This window comes from Mya arenaria, chromosome 9 (genome assembly GCF_026914265.1).
Source record: "Mya arenaria isolate MELC-2E11 chromosome 9, ASM2691426v1".
NCBI classification, from domain to species: Eukaryota; Metazoa; Mollusca; class Bivalvia; order Myida; family Myidae; genus Mya; species Mya arenaria.
Window position 1 is genome coordinate 24,313,294 of NC_069130.1, and position 16,300 is coordinate 24,329,593.

Consider the following 16,300-nt stretch of genomic DNA (forward strand, 5'->3'; position numbering starts at 1 on the left):
GTAGATAACTATTTTATAATTATTTCATCTTGGCAGAAGACATTGCATCCTTGACTACTCTCGACTTTCACTGAAGGACTGATGATGATGATCGAGTTTATATATAATATCCCTCTAGGTTATTCAAACCCGAGGTGTGCCCGCACCTCTGAATGGGTTAATGTTGAAGCCAAATGGGCAAATGTTGTTGATTCCAATTTAAATATCTATATGTTGGACAATGAGACCCGAGGTGAACAGATACCGTTCGGATGTTTGCATAACTCTGCTATCGTTATCCGAACCTGGGTGATAAATAGTACTAACATTGCAACTTTCCGTTTAGTTGGCTTAATGATAGTAATGGGCAATCGGCTGGATTTTCAACATCGATTATTAGGACAAGACAGTCGACAAATTAATCGAATATGTCGGCGACTTTCAAAATACCAGGAAAATGGACATAGTACCTACAAACTCCTGGACATGAGTTGTTATAATACTGAAAGCTACTCTGTTGATAGGGTATGTCTTCTAGTGGTCCAAACAAGCACTAATGAAGGTACTCCAAAGCAATCAGGCGAAAAGAATGAACATATACAAAGGAATGAGTCGCTAAGTGCAACCCGAGGCTATTAAATGAATGGGGGAAAATCTTCGATTAATCGATCCAGGCAGTTTTTCGTCGCCGATCGGTGTTTCTGTGTTCCAGTTGACAATTAATCGACTTTCGCCGACTTTCGGCCCATCACTACTTAATGAGTAAAGATTTTTTAAAATATGTATTATTCAGGCTGAAATGCAGGGTACATGTGAAAATCTTGGCTGTCGGGCCATGGCAAGTAGGCTGAAAACAAAGTATGGAATAAATGATGATAGGGAGGTTTGTATTGCTGCTGTGTACCATGTAACACTGAAACAAATTATAACGAGATAATAGGCATATTGAATTTTCTGCTTAGTATATCCAACATGCTATATTTATATCTTAAATGCGTCAGAGGGTTGCATCAGTTTATGTGTTCCATATTTGTTATGCCAGTGAAACTTCGCTATAAAGAACTCTGTTTGTTCCCTTTTAATTGGCTTTTGGAGTGGTCTTAATCCAGAGTCAAAATACTAAATATTTTCGTATAATTTGTCATAAAATTTGCGATTGTGTTTTCATGTTGGTGTTGCTTATACAGGGTGTCCCATAATATATATGTCCACTGAACAAACGGTAATAACTTTGTCAAAACAAAATATAAGTAGGCATGATTGGTCTGAAATGAAAGGTGATGGGTGTAAATTTTACAGCTATACAAACAAAATTATGTCATTTAACATCATACTGTTGGAACAAAATTATGTCATTTAACATCATACTATTCGAGGATGATGTCATTAATAAAACCGTGTAAATTTTTTGTGCTTTTTTCGCCTCTATTTTCCATTACATGAGATTTAACTTCTTCTTTAGTGAGTTTGTTTGGAATACATTACCTAATTTACATCAATATGTACAAAACACCATCGTAGAATAAATTATGATGCCTACTAGTATTTACTAATAATTAAAGTAAGCGAATACGTAAAACCTGATGAAGGACAATACGGGAGATCAAGAATACGAGAAAAGCACGAAAACCGTGCGGAAAGTAGCGTGCTCTTATTAATGTTGTCATTCTCTTATATTAGGATGTTTTACGACATATTTCTTATGTATGTATAAAATTACATCTATCACCTTTCACAAAGACCTATATAATATAGGTCTAAAAAGCCTTTCATTTGTGACCAATCATGCATATTTGAAATTTATTTTGGCAAAGTTATTATCATTTGTGAAGTAGAAATTTATTCTGGGACACCCTCTACATGTATTTATGATATCATTTATTTAAATATTTTAGACATAAGGTACTGCAATATCAAAACATCATAGATCCCGAAGGTGTTCAGGCCAGACTGTCAAACAGGCTTTCAAGAAGAGAATACTTCGACAGAGGTCCGAATTTTCTAATTAACATTGACGGTTACGACAAGATAAAGAAGTATGGGTTTGGAATCCACTGAGCCATTTGCGGGTATGAATTTTTCAAGGTATTTCATCGTCAGTTTAGATATCTTTAAGTTTGCTCGATGCCTGTCTTTTAACAAAATTCCTTTAAGACCATCTTTGAATTAAGACCAACATGTTTTAATTCACTGTAACATTTTCAGCCAAAATTAAAACTATTACCACATCACTGTTGAGGCCACGATTTGAGATACGGTAACAGATGTTGTCTTAATAGCAAGGATACACTTGGATATAACAAGTATTTAAAATTAATGTTTTAAATACAAATTGTATTCTCTTTTTACATTCTAGTATTTATATAAATGATATTTTTAGTTATACTCTATGAACATTTTTACATTTTTTTACTGTTCAGTTGTTATAGATTTGATCTTATGCCCGAATAAATTTGATTTGAATTGATCTGAATTGAAAAGTAGTGATAATTAAATATTTGAGTGATTGTAAACTTGTGTGTACACATTTTGAAGAATAACTGAAGTAACGGTCAAAATGCACGTTTTATATATTTTCTTTTCGTAAATGAAGCTTTTGTTTTGCAAATCTATCATTGGGCTATAGATGAACAATGACCTGTGATACTTGACTTCATCGGAAAAATGTGTATAAATCATACATTATAAATTAATCAAACAAAATTATGCAGCCAGCCTATGTCATTGCTATTGTCTTAAATGTTTCCGTATTTTGGCAGACCTCGAAATCATATTTCTTGTAATTTTTCCGAAGAGGTCAAGACTCACAGGTCATTGTTTACCTGCATTGATACATTCCCAATCTTTCAATAACATGTGTTCCCAAATTGAAACGAGAAATATCCTGAATGTTTTCATATAAACGAAGACGGAAGTAGGACTCAAACTAAATACAGAAAAGTTCTCAGTCATCACTGCTTGATGATAATAATTAAATGTATTAGACTATGCATATTAAATTGATATCGAAAACAATGGAAAATTTATCTTAGAATCATAGAAAACAAATTCAGGTTGGGTGCAATTTTGAAATACGTGTATCTACAATGATCCATAAGAAAATCACTTTTTAAATACATGCGTGTCGTATGTGAGATAATTCTTTAATATAGATCTACTCAGTTAATATCATTGTTTCAGCTTTTCAAGACGGATTCTTTGGCTGAAAGTGGCAAATTCAAATAATAACCCGAATATCATTGCTGCCTATTTTCTGGAGTTTGTAAAAGAAATAGGAGGTGAGCAAGTTACGTTTTACAATGATCACAGAAAGTGTAACTCTACCAATCATTCTGACTGTGCTGTGGTGTAACGTTATTCATGTATTGTACGCGGTTATCGGTAACTACATGTAATATGCACAGCATCTTGTATTTTACATCCGGTGACAGGGCATGTCTTCTCTATCTGACACAGGTACATGCCTTCGCAAGTAGTAAATTCTGGAAGAAGTGTGATCCTTCAAGAGCACCGAAGGCCATAAAAAGATAGAAAATACCAGACTCGATTTTATTGAGTCTGTTCATGAGCAGTAGTAATGGAGTATGCAGCACTGCTCGCACCCCTTAGCATCAACTTAAGCGGTTGTTTTGTTTGGATCGGGTTTTACGCCTCTTTCAACAATATTTCAGTCATATCGCGGCGGTCAGTTGATGCATCTTTCCTGGGCAGACTTAAACCATCTGAACGGTTTACCAGTACCGGATGCTGAAGTATGCAAGTTACTGACAACTTGCTTTACTGCAAGATGATTTCGGCTAACCTCAAGAGTAACAACGCAACGCATGGGATCAAAACCACCCTCCTGCTGGAATCTAGAGTTCAAAAGATTCCAATTGTTAAAGCCCGTTTAGTCACCTTTTACGATATACACCAGAGATGTTTTGACAAATCTCTGGAAACACGCAGGGCTGCACGGTGGTTGCAATTCTGTTCCCTTAACCATTAAAGGGAGCCCCCCCCCCCCAACCACAAGGGGCCACTTAAGCGGTACATGTATTATCTCTATATTTTCACAATTTAGTGTGTTGAGATCAATGATCCCGAAGGACCCGAAAAATATACCAACAGCAAGCCTTGGAGATCAGTGTAATTTCATTATACTTGTACATTTAACGTTATAAGCTAAACATAGCTAACTCACTAATAATGTAAAATCTTTTTTTTAACGTTTATATAAGGGGTTCTGCGATGTATCAGGATGGATGCTGGGACGGAAAATGTTGTTGTGGAGGATATGCAAAAAGCATTCAGATGGTATCACGGCGATAATATGGCTGGTGAACGAAGTGTTATCGTTGGAAGCTCGCATACAAACCAGGTAAGTAAAAGTGTCCGTATGCCACTAGTCATTGTACTTTGAGTTTGAGCTAGACGCATCTTAATACTTTTTATGTCCCCAAATCGAATGATCGGGGTATATTGTTTTTGGTATGTCTGTCTGTCATTCCGTCCGTCCGTCAGTCACAAAACTTTAACCTTGCTCATAAAATAAAAACACTTCCACCTAGGCCATTCAAACTTCATACATATATGCGCCTTGATGACCTCTACACCCCTAACTACTTTGAGGTCACTAGGTCAAAGGTCAATGTCACCGTGGCCCCTGATAGAAAAAATTACCTTGGCCATAAAATGAAAACGCTTCCACCTAGTGTATCTAAACTTCATATGTAGCTGCGCCTTAATGACCTCTACACCTCTCACCTACTTTTAGATCACTAGGTCAAAGGTCAAGGACACCGTGACTCCTGATAGCAAACATTTAATCTGACCAATAAAACAAAGCTGTTGAAGGAAAAGGCTGCTTGAGGGGGGCTAATGTTTCTCGAACACATCTTGTTCGATTTTGTCAATATAATATACTTGCCCAAATACTTGTATAAGATCGCAACACAAACCGGTATAGCCCCTTGTGGTTGAGGGGCTTCCATTTGGCAAATGGAACAGAATTGCAACCACCGCGCAGGCCTGCGTGCATCGTTAAAGGCGACTTTAACAATTGGAATCTTTGAAACTCAAGATTCCAGCAGGAGGGTGGTTTTGATCCCATTCATTGCGTTTCGACGGGTTTTATTGAAATGCGTGAGATTAGCCAAAAACATTCCACTGCAACGAATGTTGTCAGTTACTTGAATAATTCAGCATCTATACCGGTAAACTGATTCGACTGTCTAAGCCTGCCCAGGAAATAAGTATTAACTGACCGCCGTGATATGACTGAAATAATTGAAAGCGGATTAAACTCTATTCTAACAAACAAGCAAGCAAACAAACAAACCGGAATAAACAGTTGTTTAAAACAAGGATTGGAAGGATTTGGCGTCTCCAAGTTGAACGTGCATATACATTATTGTTTCCTTATTTTCAAAGGATAGAGTGTTGGTGGCGACAGTTGCATCAAAGGTGCATAGCGACATGGAAAGATAAATTTTGTCAAATGGAGGAGCAAGGGATTTTCTCAACAGCAGATGCTATTCATGTGTAAGTTATTGCTGTAAGATTACGTTTTATACTCAACATTGGCGGCGTCCACCGGTTATTATCTTACTTATTTTTAATTTTTCCCCCGCCTGAAAGATGTCCGGTTAGCGCAGTGGTAAAACACTTGCCTCTCAATGCGTCCCGTGTTCGATTCCTGGCCTGGGCGTATGTGGCTTTGCTTGGTGGTCAACATACCAGAAAGGTGGGATTCTCCGGGCCATCCGGTTTCCCCCACACCTTAGGACAACAATCTCGCATAATATCGGTGCCAACGAGAGTACTTCCAATTTGTTGTGAAAACTTGCTTTGCAATCGTTGTAAAATAAATATGTTCGTTGGACAGTCGACTGGGGTGGATGCCGCTGGATCCGCACATGCTAAAAATAGGGTTTACATAAATAACTTTAATGGACAGAAATAACTTATTTTGTACATGTATTTATAGCCTTATGTCATTTGCTGGGGACAATACATGGTAGCGCTGCAAAACAAATATGCATATTTCATTTTTTGCATTAACTTTTTCTCAGTCATACATTTTTCGTGTTTGTTTCTTCTTTCAGAAGGTGCGTTAGATTCTGCTTTATGCAACTTATTCAGCAGGAATTGGACTAAGTACGAACAGAGTGAAATACACATTATATAAGGAGGCAGACACGAGAAGGAACACCTTGTGGAAAGCCTGACATTTTATATTTGTGTCCAGAATTATATGGTAAGCGAATTTCAATTATGGTCTTGTCACAGTAAACAAATGTACACGTCTGAGTCAGATGAGAAATGTGGATTCTTGGACATACACACATTTTGAGTATTTATATTGCACTTGTTATTGTAGTGTAGAAAATGTATACCTGTATTCACACAGTGCAGAATAAGGTCAAATTAGCTTAACAACTGGAAAAAAAAACTCTTCTGAAAAGAATCACAGATTTTGTGTGCAATAACCCGGCATGTGTTCCGAACATACAATAAATGGAGCAAGTACGTAGGAAAAGTGGCTGGACTGGAGAATAGACGTGACTTCAGACGTTAACAAATTTGATAAAAAAAACTATGCGAAAACAGATGTCAGTATTTAAATAAACAAGAATTGGGGTTCGTTATTTCTTGGTCTTTTACATTACCGCCTGGCATAAGGGTATATTACTCTGTACAACCATCTATAACTTGGAAGGATGGAATCTTCGAAGAGGTCATAGCTCACGGGTCAAAACTGAACTATATTCAGTATTGCCCAACAATTCCAGCCAGCAATTGTTCGCCCTTCGTAAAGAAAAATTTGTTACTATAAATAAATTTCCCAGAGTTCGTAACGTATTATGTTCTACTTGCCACAATATAAAATTGCGCCTGCAAGTAGTACCATAGCTATCTAGTTTAAATAAGCGACATTACAAACTGACATTTCCATCAACTGCATATTTTCTGAAATACGAGTGTAAAATAAACTGAAAGTTCAGGGAATGCCTTGGACTTTCAAAGGGAAAATAAGAATGTCTCTATCAACACTCCTTACGTCATGTGCGCGGAATTATTACACAGTAAACGTAAATGCGACGAGAAATGTGTTGAGAAAGCTATTTACAGGTGTTTATCTTATTTTAATGCTAGTAATCTTTAATGCTATCCATCTATCTTTTTCCGGACAGGAAATTATGACTACAAATTTCCAGTTGATGAGGCAGACTGCGAGTGCCTGGGTGCTTATTGCGACGTTCCATCTAGCACTGGAATAGAGGAAGAACTAGACACAAGATTTCTTCAAATGATGCAACTGGATGGAATGCTTATGCCAGAATAATCAGCTGAAGCTATCGACTTGCTTATCTGGTTAATAAGTAAACTTGACTAACTGCTTGAGCAGAAATGACATTCGATTATAGGCAATCGTTTAAAAGATTCAATGGCAGTGAGGCGGTCTCGTCTTCTTATCATGTTTTTCCACGTCCTTTACTTTGAAAAACTAAAGATGTTGACTTGTTATAGTATAGTACTTCAAGAGATCTTGAGATATTTTGCTTAACGGTTTATATAATGTGTAAAGACGTTTAAATGATGAAATATTTTAAACATATAAAACAGTATATGCATACGTTAAAACACTGACGCACAACTATGGATTTAGCAGAGCAATGATAAAGTTTAATTAGAAAATTCTAGTTCATTAAATCTGCAAACCGGATCTTTTTTGTCTTCTGTCTAGGAATATCACCTGATTAAGGTCAAACATCAAATATTCTCCTCCTGTATATGACTGGACTTTATTCCAGGATATGGGATCACGTGATTAAAATGCACAGGTACAGATACCAAAAAACACAGAGGTAAAAGTCGTATTTTTGTTGCTTGGCGTTTGTTTTTATTTCTTTCAGACATGTCCCAGTCTGGAGCTATTTTTATGCTGTTTCTGACGATATATCTCTTTTTGGCTAAAACTTTCTACTTCGTTCAAACACTTCAGAAATGAACATTATAGTCATCGCCCCTACACTATTTGAGGTGTTTGGACTAAGTAGGACGTTTAAGCTAAAAAGCGATATACCCAAAGAAACAGCATTAAACAGCTCCAGACTTGGATTTATCTGAAAGAACAAACGCCAAGCAATAAATAAACAAGAGGACCAACTGGTCCTGCGCTTACCTGAGAAAATGTAGCTCACTGCATTTAAACAATAAGAAGTCAAGTTTTTCTAATAATAGTACTAAGTGACCCCTGGGGTGAGGCCAATTTGACCTTGGTGCCATGATTTGAATATCGTTCGTAATCGTCAAGTAGACAATGATGCACACACTCTGGTGACCTATAAAACACGTGTTTTAGCTTAGTGTATTTCGGTATCAGTACATCTGTATCCGTGTATGGCATCCTAATTATATCATTACATAATCACGTGATCCCATACCCTGAATTATTCGCAAGGGTTCAGTGGTACAATGTGCCAAATGATATGTATCAAAAGGAGGTATGTACCTTTTAACTAAGGGTTCGACAATGCGTAGCATGGCAGACACAATGTCATAGGTATCACTTTGTCCGGCGTCGTCGTCGTCACATTTTCGTTTCTGCTCAATAACTCAACGATGCAATGGCCTAGGATACTGAAACGTGGTAGGATGATTGGTCATGAATAGAACCTTATTGATTTTGGGGTCAGTAGGTCAAAGGTCAAGGTCATGGCGAACTTTTGTTGGAAATAGTGATAAAACGAAAAAGGAGAAACATGCCCCAGCTAGGCGACACACGTGTTCAGAGCAACACCTTTGTAGATGTGCATCTTAGGCTAACTGCTGCTTTAAAGCAACAACGGCATCATAGGCCCAACACTATAGTGACCTTTTGGTGTTACGTCGGCGCCTACAAGGCAAACCTAGAAAAAAGCAACAATTCGTGTATCGTAAATCTGTATTTCCGTTTAAAACAACCAAACAAAGTTCTGTAACTGACTGATGAAAAGTAGTATGGCGGCATAAAACTGCCACCACTTAATTATCAGGTTTCATGAAAACTATCACGAAAAAATTTAGGTTTTCGCGAAAAGAAAAAAAAAAATCATGAAAACAGATAAATATTTCATGAATGCAACATAAATATCTTGAAATGAAAATTTGCTAGTTACTGCTTCAAACTGCCACAACATAACAGTTAAAGTTTTTATGATACCAAATAACTTTTCATGAAAGGGTTAGGGTTAGGGTTTCGTGATATTTTAATTATTTTGAATAATGTATGCTTAGAAGTGTTGGTGTCTGATTGGTGTATGATTAGTGTATTCCTTTATATAATGAAACTTTTTTATGAATGCAAATTTGTATTCAGTTGCTTTAAGTTGATAATAAGGTTAAAATTTTATGTCTAAAATGTTTGGCTTGTAATTCTACAGTTTAATGTCTGTCAAAATAACGTCTATGAGTACTTGATAATGTTTCTTTGTACATGTGACTTTTTCAATCCATCTGTGTATATATTTTAGCACTGTATTTTTTTTCAATATACAACGTCATTGAATAAATGGTTAAGTACACATCTGTACATCATTTACTTTACTTCATAACTTCAGGCATTGAAAAAAATAGTCATATAATTAAGCAACCAAAATCATAAGCGCAATACTATAACAGTCCTACTTTGGCGCCTACAAGGCATACCTACAAAGTGACCATTCGTGTATCGTAAATCTGTATTCCCTTAAAAAACAACCAAACTAATAGATTAAAAGCATTTAAAATAACTTTGAAACAAATTAAACACAATGAAATAAACTTTAACAAGACTATCGCTAAAGCCGATAAAAAAAGAATACGGCTGTACAACATTTAATATTTACTGGAGTGCACTTTGAAATATTCACAGTGAAGTGCACTTTGAAGTAGTTACAGTGGAGTGCACATTAAAATACATTTGGTAGTCACCGTTTCATTTCAACATGAAACTTCGTGCCCAGCTATATTTTACACGTTTATTGTTTGATTTTAATCTACATTTTTAAGTTTTTACTGGAGGTTCGTAACATTCTAAAAAGTTATGCCAGCATTTTTGCTCTTTCGTTGAGACAGGAATTTTCATATGGTTAAGATTCCTGATCTATTGCACATTCGGACCTGAATATCGTTAAAATTTATAAGTCTTATTTAACAAACTCGAACAGTCGATGAAAACCGTCCTTCTTTTGCACTGTTGTCTTCATTTTTTTTTTATATCAGCTCGGTTTGTGGCCCCGCTGTGATACTTTGCATCACAGTTTTTCTTGTTTCTTTTAGATTTTAATTAAATAATATCCTAGGTATCTTGTAAGATCAACTAACAAGTGTAGACAGGTAATGTGGAGTTAATAAGGTATCCTAAACAGTTCTCAAAATACCGGTTTTCGGCCTATGTTATATTTTTTAAAAATATTTTCGGTTCAACGCATGATAAAATTGTCTGTCTATTTTACATAAAACAACCACCTACTAGTATATAGGTTACAAAACCCATTAGACGATTTCAAACTATACATAACTAACACGTGGCAGTATTGACTTTTGTCCTTCAACCAGAACACTGACATTCTTTGTAAAATGCCATAAAGAATAGATGCCATGAAATTAAACAAATTCAACATATAACATATCTTTTCCATGCAATGAACAAAGTAGAATCACTTGTCATATCCAAAACATGTTCTTCCAAAAGTACAAATTCATCATGTAAACAAATGGTAGTCATACAGTACATGTAAACCATACAATACATATACATGTTTACCAAAAATGCATATATACCATCCAATACACATATTTTATATATGTATCCCATACAATACAACTTGACCATGCTGAACTAATGTCACCAGTAATCTTGTACCACGTATATCTGGATACACTCTTCCAGTGTAACAAAACAAGTCCACTTGAATAAGGCAAATAATCTTCCATCTAACTGTATAAATCTGACATGCAAAAAAAACGCTTCATACTTTCAGAAAGCCATATGATTCCTTAAGACAGCGAATCATGATTTCTCTTAGTTTCTCTGGATCCTCAATGCCTCTTGGAATCCACAGCTCCAAACTGCAGGTCGACACATTTGGCAAGCGTCCCTGTTCGGTGAAGAACTTTATTTCAATTTTGTTTTGAAATCCTAGGTATGGTATAATGTCTGATCCTGTGATAAAAGACAATAATTCACCAAATGTGGCAGGTACCAATTTGTCTGAAAAAAAAAGAAAATGATATGAACATACTCTGTTCATTTTTTATGAATCAAATGTGCAAAGGAAAATGTAACATTATTAAATGTTAACATTTATACGATGTTTCGTGACTATACGCAATGTTATAATGCAACAAGCAAATTCAGCACACTTACAAGGAAATGCAGTGGACAGTGTATTTTTGGCAACTTTGCTGGAAATGTACGAGACCAGCCATAAAGATATTGTTAATTAATTCATTAACAGCCATCTTATAGTCACCCCAATGCTAGTAGTGTCAACGATTTTCACTCGAAATATGTCCTGTGTATACGAATAAGTTGTAAACAAACGTAAATTGTAAACTTACTTTTCAACGGATTCCAATGAAACTTTCAGTGATTATTAGTAGACTATGCTTCAAAATGGTAAATAGATTTTTGTTGTTACTTGTGACTAAATCAAACGCCAGAACAATTGTCATTATTCTCCCAACAATCCTCGTATGACAGAAGTTTACTCTACTTTTACCTACAAGGTAAAATTCAATTAATAGAGAGGTTGAGATTTAAGACGTGTACACGTACGCGTACTTATAGTCATGAACACAAACGCAATTGCCTAAAATAACTCAAACTTCCTCCGGTTCTCTATCGTTGATTCTCCAGTCAGCTTATAGATAAAATAACGCCCACACGTACCTAGTTTCCTAGCAATGCTTTTCGAAAGGTACCCCACAAAATCCACACGTATCTAACTCAGTTTTGTAAATATAGCGACGTGTAAAATCGATATTAACGTATAGTACTTGTGAATTTGATTTTTTTTCTTTCTTTACAGTGTATGAGAAAGAACTCTGGACAGATGGAAAACAATTAAAATGCATTTTACGGCCAGAGCACTTGACAAAATAAAAAATCAAGCGAAAAATTGTTTATATGAATCACAAGTTTAAGGAAATATATTCACTTTCCGCAACAAATCCGCACTTTCGAAATCGGTTTTCCTAAGCACAATGAATATTTCATTTTCCTGCTCCGAATTTGGCGTTCGGGTTCATCTCAAACTATTATGATCTACCTTAATTCTAAGCACAATTTAACAGCTTAATCCATTAGTTTGCCAATGGATCAAACAAAGTATACATAAATATCACACTAACGTGTCTCGTCTTCAGACGCCATCTCTCTTGTTGTTGTGGTTTACGCATGCCCAACCGGAAGACATAAGTGCGATATAAAAACATCGTGTTTTCGCGCTTTCGTCTTCGCGGTTGAGAGGGCGAAAACGCGAAAACACGATAAGAGATCGCGAAAACACGATGCCAAAAATATCGCGTTTTCGCGCCATTGATTTCGCGTTTTCTCGTTTTCGCCCTACTGACTGCGAAGGCGAAAAAGCGAAAACACCATATTAATAGCGCGATAACGCGATATTTTTCGCATCGTGTTTTCGCGATCTCTTATCGTATTTTCGCTTTATCGCATCGTGTTTTCGTGTCAAGGTATCGTGTTTTCGCGATTTCGCCCTTAGGACGACAGCGCGAAACCGCGCTGGCCCTTACGGAACACCGTATTTCCAGGTATTGTATCAGTTGTTTAATAATCAATGAACCGATACACCAGACTGTAATTAAGAAAAATGGGAAGCCCGCTAGAATAATTCTGCAGTAGATTAAGTGACGATTTCCATCCTCACAGATCGGTGACGTTAACCAAATGGGGGCGAATGTATCTGCGGACTGCCTGATATTGACATGCCCTCTGCATCTGCTCAGCAGAAATGCCGAAAAGAGCGGCTGTGGTGGACGCACCAGTTCTACAGCTATGCGAACTGAACAGCAAATATTAAAGACCAGCGACCCTCAACGCCTTTTGAACACCGATGTGAACTGATAACTAGTGACCGGGGAGCCACTGAATTGGCAGAATAGGAGTCACGAACTTTTGGGCGCTCTCGCAGAAACTGTACGAAATGTAATGATCAGCATATCTTTTTTAAACGCGATGTCATATATCGAAATAATGTTGTCGATCGTATTGCCTTTGGGCAAAGCGAACTCCCCTACCCGGAAGAGCCAACAAATACAATGGTTTAGGCTGTAGAAAACAGGGGCGATTCGTATCTATTGATACTTGAACATCGATTTATGATCACTATCCGAAGAATACTAAGGCCGAGTAACCTAACAATTCTATACATAGTCTGATCATGCGCAGCACATGAATTCTCTTGCTTTTGAGGTTAGTAAACCTAATGTCAAGAGCGTTGTGACTTTCTCTCATGGGTAAAGTTATTGTGGTAAAAAATATGCATTACCAAAACTTTAAGATCCATTTACAGACTTAAGAAATCCAAGTAAAAACATAGTTGATAGCATAAAACGAGACATACTTAATTTTCTTTGGGACGGAAAAGCAGAAAAGATCAAAAGAGAAATATTATACGAAAAACAAGAAAATGCTACAAAAATTAACAAATATTGAAAATTTACTTGAGTCATTTCTGTTCATTTCTACTCGACGTCCTTAAAGTATGGAGTAATATTTAAAAAATGTATGATATAAACAATAATTTACATGCAAAACAATTTCTATGGAACAATAAAGAAATTTGTAGCAGAAACTTAATCATATTCTATTATGAATGTTTCGAAAGGGGTGTTAAATATTTTGAACATATATTTGACTATAGATAGAACACATTTTATGACTTCAATCAAATAAGGTACCTTTCAGATATAGATGGTGATGATTTCATAATATATCAAACTCTTATTCGTTCAGTGCCACAACATATAAAGATGCAATTAATCAAAGACGGCATCTCCCTTACAGAAAACATAACACTAAACGAAAAAGTTAAATAAATCAGTACAAACAAACACATTTCTTTACTTAATACTGACCAAAACATCTATCCGTCCAACCTCGGAAATGAAATGGGCAGAACACATAGAAATCGAAAATGAACAATTAGTTTGGAACAAAATATACAGTAATATATACAACAATAGATACAACCTTGCGGAGTTTTTATTATAAATTTCTAATGAGAATAATACCCACCAACAAACTACTCTTAAGTTAAAACTTGCCGATTGCAGTCTATGCACATTCTGTAACTCGAATGTAGAGTCAATTGAACATCTATATTGGGAATGTAGTAAAGTACAAGGTTTATGGAACAAACTGTGTAAATTTATTGCATCAACGACAATAAATATAAACATAGGTAATCTCGAGGCTTTACTGGGAATAGTAGGTACAAACCCATACACAAATGATTGTAACTTCCTAATTATATTAATGAAATTACACTCAGCAAAATGTAACAATAGAATATTGTCGTTTGATGCATACTTGATGTACCTGAAGCTAAGAATAAAAATAGAAGAACAAATAGCATTTAATCATGACAAATATGAGACCAACAAACAAAAATGGAGTGCACTTGATATATTATATAATTAATCTAAAAAACGACATGAGTAGCCACAACAATATTTATCAAAAAGAACCTTTTATAAAAATACAAAAATAATTTTCATGAAAAAGAGACATTACTCTGAAAGTGTGTAAATGCGGGTGCATGAGTTTTTGTGTGGGCGTGAGTGTGTATGTATGAGTGTGAGCATGCTTGCGTACGTGTGTGTGTGTGTGCGTGCGTGCGTGCACGCGTGTGTGTGTGTAAATGTGTGCGTGTGTGTGTGTATGTGTGTATGTGCGTGTGTGTGTGCGTGTGTGTTATTTTTTGTAAAATGTATTCAGCATTGAACTGTAAACAAAATATCATTTTCGTTGTCTTTTATGCCAACTTTCGATGTAGACAAAAATGAGAAAAAAAGAGCGTTGTGACTGTAAGCTAAAATAACACACACAGTTCCCTATAAAACAAATATAGCACGCTTAAGCCTAGAGACTTCGAACTTTGTAGAGTTTTCTTATACATGACCAGCGCCAACTATTTTGACGGCAGTTGGGGTAAGATTAAGGTTGTAATGACCTGGAGCTAAAATCCGATAGTTTTTAATAACTGAATAATTCTTGTATCCAGGTACCTCAAACTTGGTATGGTAGTCACCTGCATCTGCTTTCTTTCAGTCATGTTTTAACAACATTCAAGACGTCTTTCATGCTTTGCATCAAAACTAATATTGTTACTAGTTTGATGTTATGAAAACCAGACGCCAGTCAGCAAGTGGTGTTTAGTTTCGTGATTTCCCCCAAAATTTATATTTAACACACATCATAAACATTTTCTAAATAATTGCGTTTTCTAACTTCTTGTGTTTTTCTTTCGGCAAATATTTTGTTTAGATGTGACGATTTTACTTTTTCAATTTATATTCTTTTACAGTGATAGGTGTAATATCAAAATAACATAATAAATATCATACCTCCTCTAAGCAATTCTTTCAGGATTTTTTCTATCATGCTAGAAGTTGTTTTTTTGTAAGAAACTATACATCGATGTACAAAGCTGTTTTTCCCTTTAATATTTTGCTACTTACTTCTTCAATGCATATGATTACCCTTTAAGTAATACTTTTGAAACAACTTAGCATTTTACAGTGGTATATCAACTATTGGTACTGTGTGCGTATGGACTGGCCGTACAGCCGGGAAAACTTGTTGGTGTTATTACTGTTTTTGATGCTCTATTCCTATTTTCCTATTGTATTTGTATGCATGTTCCAATATGTGTCATTTTAACATACATACTTTTATTTCCAGGTCACAAGCTCATTGTTATTTTATTTGATATGTTATGTATGTCTGTAATTCATGTCAGAAAATAGCTCATTGAGCTAATGTGTTTTGTTAAGCCATACCCTTAAAATAAAGATTCTTGTATCTTGTATAGCCACATAAACAAAAGTTTTGGTACATTTGGTGAAAGTATGATCTATCTCTATCGCAATTGCCTGTTCAAAGGTACTCGCTAATGTTTTTGTATGAAACATTTGTTTTCCTGGTAATGCATCTGAAAAGACTTATATTTTTATTATCTTTCTCTTTGATGTCGAGAATGCAGAAAAACACAGTTATTTTAACAAGAAGTATTTGGTGCAAGTGGGACCGACGTCAGTATTTTCAAAACAAAGGTTAATGACGCCTAAA

General features: G+C 35.7%; 1 pseudogene; it reads left to right on the plus strand.

Moving 5' to 3' along the window:
- Positions 1 to 342: 342 nt before the first annotated feature.
- On the plus strand, positions 343 to 5,506 carry LOC128245872 (uncharacterized; annotated as a pseudogene).
- The last annotated feature ends 10,794 nt before the right edge of the window (positions 5,507 to 16,300 follow it).